Below are 6,006 nucleotides of genomic sequence, written 5' to 3' on the forward strand. Positions count from 1 at the left end.
TTTTTTTTTTTTTTTTTTGAGACAGAGTATCTGTCGCCCAGGCTGGAGTGCAGTGGCATAATCTTGGCTCATTGCAACCTCCACCTCCCAGGGTCAGGCAATTCTCCTGCCTCAGCCTCCCAAGTAGTTGAGATTACAGATGTGTGCCACCATGCCCAGCTAATTTTGTGTCTTTAGTAGCCATGGGGTTTCACCATGTTGGCCAGGCTGGTGTTGAACTCCTAACCTCAAGTGATCTGCCCACCTCAGCCTCCCAAAGTGCTGGGATTACAGGTGTGAGCTACCATGCCTGGCTCTGCAAACTTTTTAAAAAACCTTTAGTCCTGCTCAAAACTTGTCTCAATCTCTCACTCTGCCTTATACCCCTCAGTCGAATTCTTTCCTCCAAGGAGGCAAAAATTGAGCTGCTGCAGACCCATATGGATTTGCCACTGTTAACAAAATTATGAGGAATGCAAAGAAAAACAGGAAATTCTAGTTCATACATGCAACAAATACTGCCCATAAGAGCAACTAGATGTCAGATTTAACAGAAAAATACTTCAAACTAGCCATTATAAATATGTTCATAGAACTAAAGGAAAATATGATTAAAGATGTAAAGGAAGATAGGCCAGGTGTGGTGGCTCATGCCTGTAATCCTAACACTTTGGGAGGTAAAGGTGGGTGGATCACTTGAGGTCAGGAATTCCAGACCAGTCTGACCAACATGGTGAGACCCCCATCTCTACTAAAAATACAAAAATTAACCAGGTGTGGTGACAGGCACCTGTAATCCCAGCTACTCAGGAGGCTGAGGCACAAGAATCACTTGAACCTGGGAGACAGAGGTTGCAGTTGAGCTGAGATTGAGCCCACTGCACTCCAGCCTGGGTAGAGTCAGACTCTGTCTTGAATTTAAAAAAGGAAAAGAAGATATAACAATGTTACATTAAGTAGAGAATAACAATAAAGAAATAGGAACTATAAAGAACCAAACGGAAATATTGGAGTTGAAAAGTAAAGTAATTGAAATAAAAAAATTCCCTGGAAGTCTTTTCTGGCTGCTCAAGAAGAAAAATAAAAGTCATGGCAGGAACTCAAGATTATCTGGCAGAATAAAGAATTAGTGAACTTGAAGATACAGTAAGTCCTCACTTAACATTGTCAATAGGTTCTTGGGAACTGCAACTTTAAGCAAACAATGCACAGCATTTCTTCCAATAACATTGTTTTCTTCAACATCATTTCATTATCACATTGATGAGAAAAAAATTGGTTTTGTTGTGTGTCATTTTGTAAATCAAATGATAAACTTTCTCTAAGTACTGTCAAAGATAAATTTCAGGTAACAATTTATTCCATAAAATAGGCTAAGTGCTCTCATGTATACAGCAGAAGAGTTTGGCTTTATGGACATTAAGAGGGCTGAAGAAAGCAGAAACAAGTAACAGATAGTGGATTGGCCTTTTCAAAGTTACTTTCTTTTTAGGGAAGGGCTAGGTGGTCAGAACAAGAGAAAGATGGCTGATTGGTTAACATCAAGTTAATTGGGTAATTCTTTATTGTAGGATTAAAACAGAGGGAACTTCATTATCATACTGACTAAAGATTAAAACTGGCCTGTTTGGGAAATTAGGCTGTCTCTCTCTCTCCTGATATCTCTGATACCAACAAGAGCAGCTCAGTTTCAGTTCAGTGATCACTGACTTCGTTGTGATTTTTTACTCTACTTTGTTGGGGCCTAGTGAAGGAGTTTAGTCCAGAACAATAGCTTCCTGTAATTTTTGTTTAACAGTATTCATTAGCTCTATCCAACAAATTTTGATATATTTTTATCATTATGTAGATTCAAATATTTATTAATTTTTCTTATTATTTCTTCTTTGCTTAGTTACTAGAAGTTTGTTAATTTCCAAATATTTGAGGCTTTAAAAAATCTTCAATAGTTATTAATATCTAATTTAATTTTGGTTCTTAGAGAACATACTCTGGAAAATTTCAGACTTTTATAATATATAGGGACTTGTTTTGTGTTCCAGCATAAGGTCCATCTTGGGAAATGGTCTGTGTGCACAAGAAAGAATGTGAATTCTGCAGTTGTTGGGTAAATTGTTTTATAAAGCTCAGTTAGGTTAGGGTGGTTGATAATTTTTTTAAGATCTTCTATATCCTTACTGATTTTTATCTAATTATTAAAAAGAAAATTAACATTCCCACTTCTTTTTATTTTTACTTTTGTTTATTTTTTTTAGATACAGTGTCTCACTCTGTCACCTAGACCGGAGTGCAGTGGCATGATCATGACTCACTGCAGTCTCGCTCTTCTGGGCTCAAGGATCCTACTGCCTTAGACTCTCAAGTAGCTAGGACTACAGGCATGTGCCACCTGCCATATCTGGCTAATTTTTAAAATTTTTATTTTTGTAGAAATGGAGTCTTGCTATGTTACCCAGGCCAGTCTTGAACTCCTGGCCTCAAGTGATCCTCCCAATCAGTCTTCAAAGTGCTGGAATTACAGGAGTGAGCCACTGCGTCCAGCCAATATCTCTACTTTTGATTGTGAATTTGTCCACTCGTCTCTTTAGTTCAGTCAGCTTTTGCTTCATCAATTTTTTAGCTCAGTTATTAAGCTACCTACATTTTAGGATTTTAGCCTTCTTCATGGATTGATCCATTTATTAAAATATCTCCATCTTTATTTTTCTTGTCTTCAGGTCCATTAAGCCTAATATTAATAAAACTTTCAGCTTTCTTTTGCATACCATTTACATGATATATCTTTTTCATCTTTTTCTTTTTAACCTATCTGTATCTTCTTACATTTAATGAAATTATTGATATGTTTGGACTGAAGTCTATCATTTTTGTTACTTGTTTTCAATTTGCCAAATTCATTATTTTGTTTTTTTCCCCCTTTTTTCCTGACTTCTCTTGGCTAATAGAATATTATTTTATCTGGAAGAAGAGGAATTGGAAAGAAAAGGAGTCAGGAATGGATCTTACTCAGAAGGCTGACTAGACACAGCCAGGTGGAAGAGCTCTCACTGTGGGACCAAGATGACTGGAATGCCCCTAACAGATCTTCAGAGGGAAGAAACCAATAGTAGACAGAGAGAAGACACAGAAGCTGGGCTGAAGATAGTGAAAGCTGGGAATGTGGTACAGGGCTACTGCACACCAGTTTTTGTTCCTAACCCACAATGGCTCTGGGGGATCAGGTGAGTTGAATTGGCAAGGAACAACCCACTGTTGCCATGGGCCTCTGGAACACCTGTAGGAGAAGACCCCTTCACCATCATGGACATTTGAGTTGGCAGGGAGAACTGCTTAGAGAAGGGGTAGGGGCAGCAAGCCATTGATGTGGAGCCCAGAGGGTGTACTGCAGGAGTGTCTGTAGTGGAGCATGGCCGGGGATGGCCATCCTAGGCTCGACTTGCTCCCGTAGAAGACTTTAGCCCTATGGGAACTGTCAGACATGACTCCGCAGGGTGGTCTTCCCCATCAGGTGAGGCTGGTCCGACCTGAGCACCCCTTGGTCTGCTGGCCTCTCTAGGAGGCCCAGCATGGTAACACCTGCTTGCAGAGCGGTCTCTAGTGCCCTGGGGGCCCACACCATTGCTTCTGTGCCTGGAAAACCATGCCTGACTGGCAGCTCCAGCTGGGCAGCCCCTATGGCCACAAACCAGCCCACCTACTCCCTCCCCATACTGCAGCATCCCCCAGGCCCATGGCAACTCCCCATATCACTTTGCTGGCAATGTCTGCAGAGGCAGATTTTGCTTTCCTTGACCATCAGTGTGCAGAAGTGCAGTCCATCCTCCCATCCCCACCAACCGCCATTGCAGACAGAGCCTTGGCAAGCACAGAATCAGCCAGCCCTTCCCCCACCAATGCCCACCCTTGTGCTAACACTATGAGAGAACAGCAGATCCTCTGCAACACTGAGTGATCCCTCCTGTTTGCAGGGCACAGAGAAGGCAACCAGACCTGCATTTGCCAGCATCTTGCCCCTGAGCTAACACCACCACCAGTGCAGCTACACACACAGTTGCCAGCAGGTCCCCCAACACCTACCAACTCCCCCAGGTGCATTGCCTCTGCCACTGTGGTGATCACCTGCAGGAAAACAGGCACCCTGGCACCCACTAGCACTCTGTTGCAGCTGCTGTACCTTGTCTCCTATGCCACCCATAGCACAGTGGATTCCTAACCTCAAGGGCCAGAGAACAAAGTTGGGAACCAGTACAAGTCCCCCAGAATAGAGAATGCATTCCAGAAGTTGGAAACTGAGCATTGGCCTTCTACAATTTCCCAGAAATAAAACCAGTCAGCTGAATCTACCTTATACCACAATCAAACCCTAAATATTATCAAATAGGATAAAAGGAAAAAATATCCCAAAGTCAGCAACCTCAAAGATTGAAGGTAGATAGGCCCACAAAGATGAGAAAGAATCCGTGCAAGAACCCTGAAAACTCAAAAAGCCGGAGTGCCTTCTTTCCTCCAAACAACTGTATTGCTTCTCCAGCAAGGGTTCTCAACTGGGCTGAGATGGCTGAAATGACAGACAGAATTCAGAATATGGATAAGAATAAAGATCACTGAGTTACAGAAGTACACTGAAACCCAATCCAAGTGATATGGTTTAGATATGTGTCCCCACCCAAATCTCATGTCAAATTGTAATCCCTAGTGTTGTAGGAGAGGCCTGGTGGGAGGTGATTGGATCACGGGGGTGGATTTCCCCCACGCTGTTCTCATGATAGTGAGTTCTCATGAGAACAGCGTGTAGCACCTCCCTCTTCTCTCTTTTTCCTGCTCCAGCCATGTAAGGTGTGCCTACTTCCCCTTCACCTTCTGCTATGATGGGAGTTTCCTGAGGCCTCCCCAGCCATGCTTCCTGTACAGTCTGTGGAACCATAAGCCAATTAAACCTCTTTTCCTTATAAATTACCCAGTCTCAGATATGTCTTTTTTTTTTTTTTTTCCTCCCCCAGCATTACTGCTGACTTATTACAGATCCCTAAGAGGAATTTATTTTTTTCTTTTCAACATGTTCTACAGCTTCCTTGGCTCTTTTTGCCTTTATGCCAAAGAGCTGGGCAGTGGCACAGGCCATGAGGAGACGAGCGAAGGCTTTGAAATTCTTCTCCTCCTCAGTGATGACTAGGGCTTTCTCCTTCTTGTAGACATTCTAGATGGGCGTGACCGGTCCTGTCAGCTGGATGGCCAATATCAGTTCTTCAACAGAACTGTCTCCCTTCTTGGGGTTCAAGGGCTTCCTGGAGAAGAGGATGAGTTTGGAATGGTACTCCTTCAGCCGCTGCACGTTGCCCTGCAGAGACTCAGTGGACTTGGTCTGCCTCCTCCAGTCAATAGAGATGCCAGTGGTCTGGGTCACCTTCTTGTGAATGCCTGCCACCTTGAGCTCCTCCAAGCTGAAGTGCAGCTGGTGCACACCTTGGTGTGATACTGTACAGTGTGGCACTACACGATGGGCCAGATGGGTCCTGACTTGGGGTATGGGGCAATGCGGCATGCTTTTCCTTGCTGGGCCTCGCATCTGCGGATCTATGGGCCAGCTGGTTGAACCACTTGGCCACACATCGGTGGCAGTCCTTGTGGAAGTGAGACTTCGAGATCATGCCATTACGGCTGGGCACCATGGCTGCCTATGGCCCACCTGTGCAGGAAAACAACTGATCAGAAAGCCAGTCTGAGGTATTTCTTTTTTTTTAAAATTATACTTTAAGTTCTGGGGTACATGTGCAGCACTTGCAGGTTTGTTACATAGGTATACACGTGCCATGGTGGTTTGCTGCACCCATCAACCTGTCATCCACATTAAGTATTTCTCCTAATGCCATCCCTTCCCTAGGGTCCCACGCCCCAATAGGCCCTGGTGTGTGATGTCCCCTTCCCTGTATCTATGTGTTCTCAGTATTCAACTCCCAGTTATGACTGAGAACATCTGGTGTTTGGTTTTCTGTTCTTGTGATAGTTTGCTGAGAATGATGGTTTCCA

At 43.6% G+C, this 6,006-nt stretch overlaps 1 pseudogene; it reads right to left on the reverse strand.

The window, feature by feature from the left end:
- Positions 1–5,005: 5,005 nt before the first annotated feature.
- Positions 5,006–5,648, reverse strand: LOC105540743 (annotated as a pseudogene).
- Between the last annotated feature and the right edge of the window lie 358 nt (positions 5,649–6,006).

Source organism: Mandrillus leucophaeus, unplaced genomic scaffold, assembly GCF_000951045.1.
Source record: "Mandrillus leucophaeus isolate KB7577 unplaced genomic scaffold, Mleu.le_1.0 Scaffold226, whole genome shotgun sequence".
NCBI lineage: Eukaryota > Metazoa > Chordata > Mammalia > Primates > Cercopithecidae > Mandrillus > Mandrillus leucophaeus.